Raw genomic sequence first — 15,055 nt, forward strand, 5'->3', positions numbered from 1 at the left:
TTTTCCTTTTCCTGAAATAAAAAAGTGGAGGTCAGTGGCAAGCAAGAATGGAACTCATTCTCCACCTGCGCCTAAAAACCCACCACTGCCTCCTGTTCCTGCCGGGCTCTGCTAATTTGAGCTCAGTTTTCTGATCCTTCCTGATGCCTTGTTCTCGGCAGATAGGCCGTCAGCCAGTGTGCTTTTGCTCTCCGTGCTGGACGGGCAGCCCCTCCAGCTGGCGAGCTCTAAATGTGAGCGTCTGCGTCTCCCCAGCTCCAAGTTCAGTGACCTCCTTTGAAATCAGCCAGGGTGGGAGGATTTACACCTTAGGAACGGGCGGACGCTGCCAATCAGCCCCTCCCCGCCGAGGGCCACCGAGGCATCGACCAGCAGCGCCCTTGGCTCTGACGCAACCCTGTTTCATCACATTTGTCTGTCTCCCCTCCAAATGGCAAGTGCTTCCAAAGCACGGCCATCTCTTACTTCTCTTTGTAAAGACAGGCCCCACATAACGTCTGGTACCATGTGGGAGATGCTGATACCTTGTGAGACATGTCCTAGAATTTGTCATTTCATTGTGGTGACAAATGACTGCTGCCACCGCGATCCTCTGAAGTCTGCTGTGCCCATGTTGGCTTCCTGCTCAGAAGCCCTCAGTAGCTCCCTTTACCAATATAACCTGAAGGGAGAGGCCCTCGTGTAGGGATTTTTATCTGTTTTATCATCAAGGTGGCTCGGGGCTCAGCGCAGGGCCCAGCGTGGAGAAGTGTTTAGAACCAGTCAACGCATCATTGTCAAATGAGTAAACAAATGATAAAATTCCGGTTTCTTAAAGCAGCCTTCCAGAGCCCTCATGAAGCGATCCTGCTCTCTCTCAACTTCGCTGGCTGCCCCCTCCCCTGGTAGAAGTCTCCACCCGCAGCCCTGGAGAGTTAGGAGAGGTCCAGACACTCTCCTCCTGGCGTGAAGCTCCCTCTCCGTCCCCTCCGTTTGCCCACGGCCTCCTCAGTTGCAGCCGGGCTACCAGCTTCTGGGACATCTCCTGCTTCTTACTCTTCATCTGGCCTCAACCTTGAAAGTGAGGATGTTTTCCCGCATCCTCAGGGAAGCTCTCAGCTTCTCGGGGGCAGGGGCTGCTGATGTGTGCACGGCTTCATGTCCCCTCCTGACTTGCGGTCTCACACATAGTAGGCGCCCAGTGTGGGTTTGTGGTCCGTATTTGCCCCCACCAGAAAAAAAATTGGAGACCGGCGAGATGTATGCAAGTCCTAGCCTCTGATCTAGCCAGTGCACAGAGTTTACCTGGTTGGCAATCGTTCACCAAGTGTCAGTGAGGGTTGGGGAGGGATGCTGGTGTCCAGAACATGTCCGGAGGTGACACCAGCCTCTCGGGCCTTCAACCGGTCAGGCCCCAGCACGGTGAGGGCGGGGGGGCAGGCGTCATGCCTTAATCTCTTTCTGTTCTCTTCCTTTTAGTTCGTGTCCACCTGGCTCCTGGCTAATTACAGCTATTTCTGCCAGCCAGTGGGAGACAGCCGTAGTGAGCTCGGGATAAGGGTATGGCAGGGAGTGGGAGGTTTGCGCCTGGAGAGAGGGTTCATGCGATGAACTTCATAAAAACCAGAACTTGACCCAGGTGCCGTCACCCAAGAATTCCAATGGGAGGTAGTGACCTGATTAGTTCAGTACAGGCTCAGAAGACCTCAGTCTGAATCCCAGCTCTACCAGTTCCTTGCTATGTGACTGTAGGTTGTTTATTACCTTTTACAGGCCTCATTTTTCTTATCTATAAAATGGGGATAATAACACCTACTCGATAAAAGCAAACAGTGAAGAAGATTGAACCAGCTGATGTATGAAAGTGTTTAGCCCCGGGCCTGGCACACCTTGAGTGATAGCGAGGTGGTCGATATTTCATGATTTTTAGCCATTCTCTCTTGCAACCAGAAGCAGAACAAAAGTCCTCCCTGCAGCAAAAAATCAATTGAGCTGAGGCTTAGCAAGTCACCAGGCAGTGATGTGGGGGTATATTGAACGATGGCTTCAAGTCCTGCTGCTCAAAACATGGTCCACGGATCAGTGGCACCAACATACTGGAAGCCTGTTGGAAATGCAGACTCTCACGTCCCACCCCGGGGACACCGATCGGGAATCTGCTTTCCAACAAACAAGGTCCCGGGTGATCTATGTGCTGGTTAAAAGTGATGAACTGGGAGACAGGGATTGACATATATGCACTAATGTGTATAAAATGGATAATTAATAAGAACCTGCTGTATAAAAAAATAAAGGAAATAAAATGCAAAAATTTTAAAAAAAAGAAAAGTTTTCAGCTAATACATGAAGAAGGAATGCCAAAAAAAAAAAAAAAAAAGTCATGGCTCCAGGCTAGGGCATGTTTGGAGAGAGCTTCTGTTATCACTCCCAGTAGCTTCTCTTCCTCTTTTCCGTGCTAACAGGCATCTTCTCGCAGACAGGTGGGCGCCGTGGCAGCAGGGGGTACAGAGGGATTGTCAGGGTCGCCAGGGCAAGTGGCACCGCCAGCAGGACAGCGGCCTGGCTGCACGTCCCCTCCCTGACCAGCAGATGGCGAGCGTGTGCCAGTGGTGCGTCTCAAAGGCCACTGAGTTGCTTGACACGGTGGGTGCCGGTCCCTTGTGTAGAATTGCTTCTGTCAGCCAGGTCTGGGGTGGTTTTGAAGACGCCGTGCGCTGACGCTTCTCTCCAGCCTCCCTATCGGCCACTGCTGAGGCTGACCTCAGAGCCGAGCCTTGGTCTCACGACCTGGGGGATGGAGGATGCTCACTGATGAAGCGTTTGCCCCCATATTAGCAACCAGGTTCTAGGTTAAGTGAAAACAGGAAGAGAAACAAATTTAAAAACCTGTTGCTATGTGGCAAAGGTCATCAGACAGCAAAGGCCATCCTTAAGTGTTATGAGGGAAAGAATCCCTTGTGAATTCTTGTGAATCCAGAAGGCTTGCGGGATTGCAGGGGTAGGAATAAAATCTCTCTCAAACGCGGGAAACCTTTGGGAATTTGCCTTATAATTGTCTGGGTCCTGGACTGAGTGTTCCACACCTGAGTTCTCTCCCAGGGCCCTGGGGCGTGGGGTAATATTGGAAAGAGCCCGATCTCTGAAGCCTGGCTGTGTTCACATCCCAGCTTGTCTAATAGTTGTATAACCTTGAACCTATAACCTTTCTATTTCTTTTTCTTTTTTGTATAACCTTAAACACTGTGCCTGCCTCAGTCTTGCTGTCTGTACAATGGAGATGAGTCTAAACCACATACCATTATGAATGTTTATATAAGTTTTTACACATACAGGCACACAGTAGGGGCTGTACAGGTGTTTGACTGCTGTTAAACCCTATTGGGTTTTAGCCTCCCCTCAGTGTAAAAGGCAGAATCGCCCTGTCCTTGGTAGTTGAGCCCCAGGAGAAGAGTCGGGAGGAACAATGGCCCCAGAGCTAACTCTTTTCTTCCTCCCCAGGTCGTTGTATACTACGAAAGAAGCCCGAACAGATCACCTTCCTGCCTGTCTACCACCGTGGCACTGTGCTCCCCAGCTGGTAAGTCGGGCTCAAATATGCGCCGGAGGGTCAAGGTGAGTGAGGGTCTTGGGCTCCAGGACTTGCGGGGCCGGCTTCCTGTGTCGGTAGGCTTTGCGTCCTTGTAGCATCATGGTTTGGCTCCCAGGTTCCCCTTCCCTGTGTTTGGTGCTCCCCAAACCGCAGGGGCCCCAGGCCCTTGGGGGTAGAACCCCTCCCATTTCACTGGAGATGAGACTGAGGCCCGAAGCGTGTTAATCACTCGAAATGCGCCCCACATTATGTCAGGGATTTAGGGCTGGTGCTAGGATCTAGCGAGATGGTTACTAGACCTCTGCAAGTTGAGAAGCTAAAGAAGACCAAGTGTTGAGAAGGACTTGTTCATGGTCAGATCACAAGTCACTGGTGCAGCCAAGAATAGCGTTTCCAGTGTTTCCCAGACCTGGCACAGCAACTCAATAAATGTGCGTTTGGATCCCAATCTCCCCCCACCTGGCAGTGATGACTTCTGATGAGGAGCAGGGCTGGGAGCATGAAGGAAATCAAGGCTGGCTTGATCTCTTACCTTGCAGGCTGAGTTGGTGACTGAGAACATCCAAGGAGTGCGGGTCTGTGTGATGTCTAGCATGGCTGTGCAAACGGTCCCCCTGCATATCTCTCTGTCTGTTCATGAGTGCGCACACGTGTGTTTACATAGTTGTATGATTCTGTGGGTGTGAATGGGGGGACGGAGAGGGCCACACATATATGTCTGACTACTTGTTTTCAAATCACATGTGTGTTTCTGTTTATGATCTTCTCTGTTGATGTTTTTTGCTTGCCTCTTCTGTAAATCTCAGAAAATGCCACACTAGCAAATCAAAGCTATTGGGATCCATAAGTCTCCTGTCCCAATGGGAGACATGGAAGCCCACAAGAGGTCTCCGAATACATGTGCCACTGAGAGCCTCCAAAAAGGGATGTGAGTAAAGGAGGATGGGGTTAAACGAACGCAGCCATCCACTTCACAGAGAGAGAAAGAGAGGACCAGCAAAAGGATATGTACCACTGAGATCACGTGGGATGTTGGAAGCAAACATCTGCTGCACTGTTTATGACCGGAACTGGATGGGAGCCTGGAATGCAGTTTTCCTGGGAGCTGCCTCTATGCCTGCAGGATGCTGTTCTCCTTTATAACCTCTCCCCGTAGGTCTTTTCCTTCACTCGGGAAGTTCTTATTTTGCTGTAAGAACTCAACAGTCAAAACCGTTAAAGACCTGCTGAAGTTTCTGCAAGGCTATTTGCAGACTATTTATCCATCGGGTATTCTAGTTAATTACCTCAAGGCCAGGCAGGGCTGCACCCTGTGGACATAATACTCAGAGAAAATTCCCTCCCAGTTATGCAGGATATGAACGCCTCCCACACAGTTTTCCACAGCAGGTTGAGTGCCTTCACAGGTGGGGGCTTATTTTAAGGCAATCTATTTTCTTTTTCTTTCTTTTTTTTTTTTTTTTTTTTACTGCATAAGAGTAAGGTCTGTTCATTTGCTTAACAGCCAGGATAAGGGAAAAAGGAGTCATCCCAGAGTTCAGAGCTAACGTTCGTCCTTTGTGTGCCTCTGACTGATTAAGTAGCACAAGAGGAAACGCTGTCCTGGATCACCTCTGAATGCAATAAGGTTTTGGCAGAGAGAGCCCAGTATTAAGCAGCCTATGGTGGAGAGGGTTTGGGGAAAAATTCTCAGTGAGCCGAAAGTGTCCATCCTTATTTTAACCTGCATTTTACTGTAACGACTCCATCTCATTCAGGGCTGCTGGGCAGGATGTTGTATATCGGTGTAGAGAGGTTGTGTGAAATTATAAAACACAAAATTATTTGGATTTGTCAAAACACAGCCAGATTCCTAATTAACATGGCAGAAGTTCACGTCTATGAACTTTTAAAGATCATGGGAAGCAAGAGCGCTGGTTAGGTTTTTACATCTATAACAGGGCTGTGCTATTGCCCAGAGAGTGTCCATTTGTCAAGACACAGAGGCCCAGATTGCCCAGGGGAAGGTTGCAGAGACAGAAGGGGTGTGTACCTCCCACGAGGGGGCCGGAGCTACTGTTCTGGGTCCCCGGCTATCACCTCCTAAATCAGAGCGCACAAAGGAATGAAAACCACCCCACATGGAGCAGCTTCCTGGTCCTCTCCCAGCTCAGAATTCAGTGAAGACCCCCTGCCTGTCCCCATACACATCCTGCTGTCCACTCAGCTGTCCGCGGGTCCCCGAGGCTGCTGGGTCTGAGCAGGCTTCTGGAGCCAGGAATCAGAGGAAAAGGCCAATCTCCCTTCTGTCATCCTGCTTTCTCTCTCTCTTTCTCCAGTTCTCTGTATAAATAGCAGGGGGTGGGGGGAATCCCTCGAAGAGAGAAAGCAGACTCTGCCTTTGGTCTTTTGCCCCTGGGGAGACTTGGGGAAAAATGTCTGTTACAAAGGAGAACTTTAATTAGGGTTTGTGACTTCAGAACCTCAGATGAGGAGCTAAGACCTTATGACTGTGTGGAGGAAAGAGGAGGGAATAAACTACCAAAGAAATGAAACATCTTGGCCTCCAGGCTCTGCACTGCAGTCGGGGGAGGGCGGGTGAGGACTCGTGAATAAAATTAGGGAAGGTTCATTTCAGCGCACCACACAGAGCCATGATCAAGCGGACCATGCCGCACAGAGACAGCACTGGCTTCTCAGAGGCCACAGCTGAGGCCACAGCCTGCCTTTGCCCTCTTGCTGCCTGGGGAAGGTATGGGGCTTCACATCATCTTTTAGTGGCTTTTTCACGTCTAGGATTCAGTATAGGAGTAGCTGTCAGCTAAAAATATACTCTGATAGAGATGGAATAATAACCTATGTTCACTAAGAACCCTTCTTTTACAACCATTTAATAATTTAGCAATGCAATGTTAAACAAAAACGTAGGCACGTCCCAGCTTTGCAAAGAATTTCATCTAAAATGTAAACGCAAAAATGTTAACCATCCCCATCTCTGGGTGGTGAGATTATGGTTGTTTTCAGTCTCTGTGTATTCCCTGGTGCCTCTGTCACGCCTGTTCTCTTTTGAATCATCAACGTTTACTCCTGCAACGTGATGAATTCAGGATACCTCAGCTGCTCTTGTTTTCCTGAGAATTACAGAAGCGTGGTTGGATCCACTCATCAGGCTTCATGCTGGGGTGGATGCAACCTCGACCCCACCGGTGACCTCTCAGCGGTTCCATACACACCTCAGGGGCTCGCTGACGCACTGGGCTCTGGGCGAAGGGTCAGACACAACCAGACTGCATTTGCACTGTAAGGACCAGGTAATTGCTTAAAAAGCCAACCTTTACCCACTCCCACGGCTCCAGGGAAAGTTAGGAAGAAATCCAGCTGGTCTCAGTGTGGGAGGGGAAGAGGACTTTGAACAAAACTGATACATGATGTCAGATATGAAGAGGGCTGAATCCAACCTTCCTGCCGGCTCCATTCCTGGGTTTGAAGTCAGCTCCCAGGACTTCACAAGTGTGGACTCTGAACAGAAACAAAAACACCTTCTTAAGAGTTAATGAGTCTCCCTCCCTATCCCACCCCTCTAGGCTGTCGCAAACCACCAAGCTGATCTCCCTGTGGCATGGGAGGGAGACGCAAGAGGGAGGAGACATGGGGACATATGTATATGTGTAACTGATTCACTTTGTTGTAAAGCAGAAACTGACACACCATCGTAAAGCAATTATACTCCAATAAAGATGTTAAAAAGAAAAAAACAAGCTAAACTGAGTAGCAGTATTCTGTGAGTTTCATTCAGAATGCCATGTAGCACAGAAACAAGTCATTTGTCTTCCAGTGTGAATTCTAATAGGTCTTAGTTCCCCAATCTAGGCTCCTTCTGTGGCCAGGACTGGGGTCCTATGATGTGTAGTCTTTAGGGACACTTTAGTTTCAAGTCTGGGGAGCATACCTTCTCCGGCTGAGATTTTTCTCTGGGAAGTTGGCTCACAGAATGGGCATAGCAGAGACTAGAATAGTGGTTATTAGGGGTGAGGGAGATGGAGAGATTCTGGTCAAATGGCACAAGGCTTCGGTTATAAGATTAATCAGCTCTGGGGATCTAATGTACAGCATGGTGATTATAGTTAATAATACTGTGTTGTATACTTGAAATTTGCCAAGAGAGTAGACCTCAAGCATTCTTATCTCTCTCTCTCTCTCTCTCACACACACACACACACACACACACACACACACACACACACACACACACAGAGGCAACCATGTGAGGTGATGTATGTGTTAAACCTGGTCGTGATAATCATTTCATGAAGTGTATGTATGTCAAATCACCCCATTGTATACTTTAACTAGATACAATTTTATTTGTCAATTATACTTCAATAAAACTGAAAATAAAAAAAAAGAGTTAACGAGGGCTTCCCTGGTGGTCCAGTGGGTGAGACTCCGAGCTGCCGATGCAGGAGGCCCGGGTTCAATCCCTGGTCAGGGAACTAGACCCCGCATGCGTGTGGTAGCTAAGAGTCCTCATGCAGCAACTAAACTAACTAACTAAATAAAAAATGAAAAGGTCCCGCATGCCTCAACGAAGATCCCGCGTGCTGCAACTAAGACCCAGCACAGCCTAAGTAAATAAATCTTTAAATAAACCCAAATAAACAAACAAACAAAAAAACACTTAAAAAAAAAGTGTTACTGAAAATGCTATACATCTAAGAGCTAACTTTTGCCCAGCACCACAGACTCTTTTTGGATTCCTAGGAAAGGTTTCTTGGGGTGAGACGTCAAGGAGGAGGAGAAGGGGTCTTCACATCTGTAACGGCAGCGGGTCGATGGCTGTGAATGGTAATCCTCCCCAACCCACAGCCCCGTCGAGTTTCGAATGACCTGAGGATTGAAAAACTGTTCTTCTTTTTCTCCATCTGTAACTCTATTTTTGTTTTGTAGATAAGTTCATTTGTAGCCTTTTTTTAGATTCCACGTATAAGCGATAGCATATGATATTTGTCCTTGTCTGATTTACTTCACTCAGTATGACAATCGAGGAATAAATTGGGAGATAGGGGCTGACACATACACACGACTATATATAAAATAGATAACTAATAAGGACGTACTGTAGAGCACAGGGAACTCTACTCAATACTCTGTAATGACCTATATGGGAAAAGAATCTAAAAAAGAGGGGATCTATGTATAGGTATAACTCATTCACTTTGCTGTACACCTGAAACTAACACAACACTGTAAATCAACTAGAGTCCAGTAAAAATTAAAGAAAAAAAATGTTTAAAAAGTAAAAGCTGTTCTTTGAGAAGTGAAGAAAATGCCTTTCGTAGCTGAAAAGAGATTTGCCCTGAATCACCACAGTGAAGGATGTGGGCTGGGATTCAGCCTCCTGACTCCCCGACCCGGGCTCTGAGTCCTCTAGGACGCGGTGGGGGTGAAAGGCATTTATTCCCATAAATGGAGTCGTTCAGGTATCCAGGTCCTGGAGCCGAGCTCGGAGCCCGTCCTACTGGGGAAGGTGATATCGGGTGTCTGTGGGCCACTCCCCAGCCCCAGCCCGCATCCTTTTCCTGTCCCTCTGTCAGACACAGTGCGTCCCCGAGGATTAAATTCACCCTTTAGCTCACTGGTTGCCGAAACTCAAATGGGATCAGGATAAAAAGGGAGGAAGAAGGAAGAAACACAGAGGAAAACATGTTAAAAATAGCTTGCTTATTAAAGGAAGAAGGAAACTGGCACTTGTCAGTCTTCAGCTTCTCTGGGAGCAAGAAAGGGAAACAGGTGTGGGTCTCAAAGCATCTCAAAGCTCCAGCATCAGCTCTGAGGGCAACGTTCCCCTGCGACGGATTCTTCATCACGCAGGCCTCCGGTCAAACCCTGCTTGATGCCATCTCCTTGCAGGTACACCAGCTCCACAAACTCATAGAAAACCCTGATCGGAAAATGGAGAGAAGTCCCCTGGGGCCTATCTCCAGGTGTGAAGTCTTCGGGGCCTGCACAGGTAGTAGCCTTAAGGTCAGAGGGTGGTATGGTCTTATGCTGTAGAGAACCTGAGACATCTCCCCAAGTTTCCTGTGGCTTAGCACTAGCCCAGAAGGTAAGTTTGCCAGATAAAAGGCAGGATTCCCGGATACACTTGAATTTAAAAAAAAAAAAAAAAAAAAGCAATGAAAATTTTTAGCGTAAATATGTCCTAAGCAGTATTTGGGGCATACTTATGCTAAAAAAGTATTCATTGTTTATCTGAAGTTCAGACTTAACTGGGTATCCTATATTTTTATCTGCTAAATCTGGTCAACCTACAGGAGAGCAACAAAAAGTTCTCATGCCTCACTCCCACAAGTTTGAAAAAAAAGTTAAGAAAGAGAAGGAGAGAGAGACCTGGTGGAGCTTTAAGAAGTTGCAGAGCTAATAGGAAGGGGAACATATTGGAGGCAACATGGGAAACCCTCCCAGGATTGAACGGAGATTCAGCGACATCTCATGGGATTTCCAGGCTGGAGGCGGGATGAAAAGAACTGGAAGAGAAATGATTACTCTGGTGCAAGAGTAGGAGATCAAGACATATCTAGACCTAGAAGCGTATGCCTGCTTCTCACCCACACCGCGGCTGCATTTCTGTAAGCACAGCTTCCCTGACGCCCACCTCACGCTTACCATCAGCCCCGGGAAGAAGCAAAGGGTTTTTGGGGGAACTAGCCTGGATATGACTGTTATCAACCTGAAATGACATTTGAGGATTTCTAGGGGAGTGTGCCGACATTGCCAAATTTAACCGGTTTACCCGGAAAGGACGAGATTAATTTTCTGCAGTCAGTATGGAGCCTCAATATTAAAAAGTAAATCCAGTGATCAGAAAGTTTTAAGGCATTTTGCACACATGAGTTCGCTGTCTGTGAGGCTTTCAAAAATTAACAGTCACCATATATATGGGCTTCAGGTCGTTTTTCAGCACCGATTGGAGATATAGGACACCTTTTGAAAAATAAAATCTCCCCAGCCCATCCCCGGACCCTCACTCTCCCATCTGGCAGTTTGCCGGGGGAGCCATTTCCTTCAGAGAGAACTGTTGACTCTCACTCTATCTGGTCTGTATTAGGAAAACAGTAGTTTTATTTTTCATCTTCGAAATATTCAATAACATTATTTGATTGAATATACTTTTCAACCTTCATATTCATAATGTTGACAAAACCTGCCTGGACGGCCCAGGCTTAGATTCGCTGACTTCAAGGTTTCTTTGTTTTCCTGATTCTTCCTGCACCGCAAATGATGGCGATGATGAAGGAGGTGACAACAGAGCCGCCCCTGACGGAGGGGCTGCTGGATCCCACTTACTTCCTGAGCAGCTGATCCGCGTAACAGCCCTGGATGCTAAATATTACCATCTCCATTTTACAAATGAGAGAAGGGAGGCTCAAGGAGGCTCAGCGACTTGCTCGGGGTGACACAGAGACTTGTTCAGGTGGTGGAATGGGATTTAAACTCGGATTTTTCTAAAACCCTAATCCAATAAGATACATGCACCCCTATGTTCACAGCAGCACTGTTCACAATAGCCAAGACGTGGAAACAGCCTAAATGCCCATCAGCGCACGAATGGACAAAGAAGGTGTGGTACATATACACAATGGGTTACTACCCAGCCATAAAGAAGAAGGAAATAACGCCATTTGCAGCAACATGGATGCAACTAGACATTATCATACTAAAGGAAGTAAGTCAGAAAGAGAAAGACAAATACCGTATGATATCATGTATACGTGCAATCTAAAATATGACACAAATGAACCTATCTATGAAACAGAAACAGACTCACAGACATAGAGAACAGACTGGTGGTTGCCAAGGGGGCAGGGTGGAATGGGAGGCTGGGGTGAGCAGATGTCAGCTTCGATGTATAGGATGGATGGATAAACAACAAGGTCCAGCTGTATAGCCCAGGGAACTATATTCGGTATGCTATGATAAACCATAGTGGAAAGGAATATTTTAAAAAAGAATGTACATATATGTATAACTGAGTCACTTTGCTGTACAGCAGAAATTAACACAACATTGTAAAGCAACCATACTTCCATAAAAAAATTTAAAAATAAATAAATCAATCCAGATTTGTCTAATTCCAAGGCCTGTGTTTTTCCCACACTGCCTCACTGCCTGGCCACCACATTTCCCTAATTCACGGGAAATTCCTGCATCCTTTGGTTGGCTCTAATTATAGTCGTTCTGAAAAGAATGTGCTGGGCCTTATTCCTGGCATTGACTGCACCTCACCGGGAATGCCAGGCGTCTTTAACATTTCATTTATTAATAAACACTTACATAACGCTGCTGCTGTGTGCCAGACACTGGTTTGGGCAGTTTACACGTATTAACTCAATCTTTATAACAAGAAACGGTTATGAAAATAAATACTAGTTAAGCACTATTATTATTGCTCTCCTCTCGTAGATAATGAAACTAAGGCACAGAGAAATGAAGTGACTGGCCCAAGGTCACACAGCCAGTAAATTTTGCAGAACCAGGATTCACATCTATTGCCATGGTGTGACCCCCTGTCCTTCAGAGATTTGGACTTCTCATCCTAAGTTGTCCCCTGACTATCTCCTAGGAGCGCCGAGATACTTAGGGGAGGTCAAGGGCTTGGAGTGTCTCCAAAGAAAGGTCCTGGAAAAGCGCAAATATTTAACAAATATGTATCCTAAGACAAATATCATATGATAACACTTATATGTGGATTCTAATAAAACATGATACAAATGAACTTATTTACAAAACAGAAACCGACTCACAGATCTCAAAATCAAACTCGTTGTTACCAAAGGGGAAACGTGGGGGAGTGATGAATTAGCAGACTGGGATTGACATATACACATTACTGTATATAAAACAGAGAACCAACAAGGACCTACTGGATAGCACAGGGAACTCTATTCAATATTCTGTAATAAACTACATGGGAAACGAATTTGAAAAAGAAGATATATATATATATATATGATTCACTTTGCTGTACACCTGAAACTAACACAACATTGTAAGTCAACTATATTCCCGTAAAAATTAAAAAAATATATATATGTATCCTAAGTGAAAGCTGGCATGGCCCAGCTGTAGCTGCTGGCAACAGTCTGTTTCCAAAGAGAGGCTCTTTTTTATTTCTAGCGTTCGGTCAGTGCTCACGGCCTCCAAGAGGGCTCCTTCTTTTGAGATCGAAAATCAAATGTCTAAGTCTGGTCTTCACTTTCCTCTCAATAGCTTCCTCTCCCCTCACTCCCTGTGATCTCAGCCAAGCTGCACAGGCTGGACCAGTACAGGGGAGGGAGGAACTGACAGGGAGTGTCTCTGAGGAATCCGTCAGCTGACCCCACCTGGGAAGCCACACCACACCAGGCCTCTTGGAGTCACTTGGTTCTGACAAGACGCTGAACTTCCCACCTTTCAGAAATTCTTGTGTGCTGACAGGCGATGTCCTGCAGACGCTTTGGCGTTATCGGTCATTCACATCTTTGTGACTGGCTTTCCCCATCAGGCCTCATCAGGGATTTGACATGACCGAGGGCAGGATGGGAGACAGGTATAGAAAGTTAGAAAGGGAAACACAGTGAAAAACTCTGTGCTCTACACTGGCTCAGAGGAGATGCCCTAACAGTCTGTAATGATAACCAGCAGCTGCCAGCCCTCTACCCTTCACTTCTCAATAAACCTTTGACAATTGGCTTAACTGCATTAGCTCTCAGCTTCCACGTCTATATATTAGGATTAATAATAGCAGCCTCTCAAGGTTGTTACTAAGGATCAAACACCGTAGTGTATGTAAAAGGCACAGTTCACGGCCCATAACAAGAGCTCAAGAAATGTTAGCTATTAGGATTCTATAATAGACACCAGCTTAAATGCAATTTGCTATGTTTTTAATTTACTTTATGGAAGTATAGTTGATTTTCAATGTTGTGTTAATTTCTGCTGTACAGCAAAGTGATTCAGTTATACACATATATGTATATATTCTTTTTGGTGTTCTTTTCCATTATGGTTTATCCCAGGATATTGAATAGGGTTTCCCTGTGCTATACAGGAAGACCTTGTCATTTATCCATTCTATATGTAATAGGAAATTTGCTATCTTACGTGAACCCCATCAAAACCTATGAATTCCATGTTGTGTTTCCCACTTTACAGATGACAATTTTTTAAAGAAAGATTTAGAGAGGCTAAAGGACTTTCCAGGGTCATGTAGCTTTTACAGTCAGAGGTGCAGAGTGGGACTCAAAGTCATGATTTTATGCTTTCCAATGTCATGCTTATTACATTGCCTAGAGTGTTAGCAAGAATCTCTGTGTTTCCACCCAAACGCGGGTATGCACGCTGCAACTTGTTCCTGAGCTTGAAGAAAGCAGTCTTTACAACTTGGTCATCGGTTTTCAAAATCACCCAGTATAGTAGAATACATTAGGGAGCTGTGAAGGTAGCCAGGCAGTTCAAGAAATGAATCGCCATGGGGCGTTTGCCAGCCTTTTCTCTGTTTGCAGAGACAAAGACTGGAAGCTGAGGTGAAGAATCCAATGAGTGGTGGCTGAGCATCGTGTGAAAGTGTGAAAGTCCTTATTACGATCCTCAATATCATATTCCTACCAGTGGCATCAGCACGCTAAAAATTAGAAAGCTATTTCCCAAGATTAATTTTTAAAAAAGGAAGAGGCTGGGAGGGTGGTGGTTTCCAGCACTGGGTTGGGAAGGGGAAATAGAAGACGACAGACATTAAAATAGCAGCAAATGAACACCGCGTAATTTCCAACAGTCAATAATGTCAACACTGCAAGGCTGGTGATTCTGCTAAAGATAATTGTCATTCCCCAGATTACTGTCTTTACCAGAGAAAGAAATGCTTGCTGTGCCTGAGAAGTCATGCTGCCTCTTGCTTCTTGAAAAGTGGCAGTAATTAAAGAGGAACCCGGCTCGAAACTCACAAATCTTTCACCTATGCCTGGGGACTAGAGAGACAGCTCCCAGAGAAGGACAAACTCTACTCCACAGGCAGGGAGACTGCGATGCTCATGGTATGATTCAGCCTTTAGAGCAAGTCTGGGTCTGAAAAATTATGCCTTAACCCTATTGACCTTTCATGGTGTGTCTGTTGGTTTGTTTTTCCCCCAGCTGCAAAGAGATTGTCCACTGGTGAGACCACCGAGCCTGGATTCTGCAGATCTGGGTTGGAAACCAGGGTCTTGGGTTATTCGGTCTCTGCTCCTTGTCTAGGGCAAATCTCCAAATGTTTGCTGACTGTAAATGAAAGGATTTGAAGAGCCAGCAGCTTAAGGTTCTTTCGGCTCTCAAAGTCCAATCCGAAGAGGCTCCCTGTTGCCTGGGAACCGTGTGGCAGGCAGAATAATTGTCCCTTAAAAATGTCCAGGTCCTCATCCTTGGAATCTGTGAACTTGTTACCATACATCTCAGAAGGGATTTTGCACTTGTGACTAAGTCAAGGATCACAAA

The 15,055-nt window shown here is 46.2% G+C and overlaps 1 protein-coding gene across 3 annotated transcripts in view; it reads left to right on the forward strand.

Moving 5' to 3' along the window:
• The window catches only part of KCNA6 (potassium voltage-gated channel subfamily A member 6), a 203,132-nt gene extending 197,030 nt beyond the window's left edge, over positions 1 to 6,102 (forward strand). For 2 of the 3 annotated variants that reach the window (XM_067008583.1, XM_067008587.1), the window contains one exon: positions 3,478 to 3,591. The gene's annotated coding sequence lies outside the window, so the exon portion shown is untranslated. Of the gene's footprint in view, positions 1 to 3,477; positions 3,592 to 4,374 lie in introns of those variants that run through there. The other variant, XM_067008584.1, reaches the window with a different exon arrangement.
• Positions 6,103 to 15,055: the final 8,953 nt, after the last annotated feature.

Source organism: Kogia breviceps, chromosome 12, assembly GCF_026419965.1.
Source record: "Kogia breviceps isolate mKogBre1 chromosome 12, mKogBre1 haplotype 1, whole genome shotgun sequence".
Lineage (NCBI taxonomy): Eukaryota > Metazoa > Chordata > Mammalia > Artiodactyla > Physeteridae > Kogia > Kogia breviceps.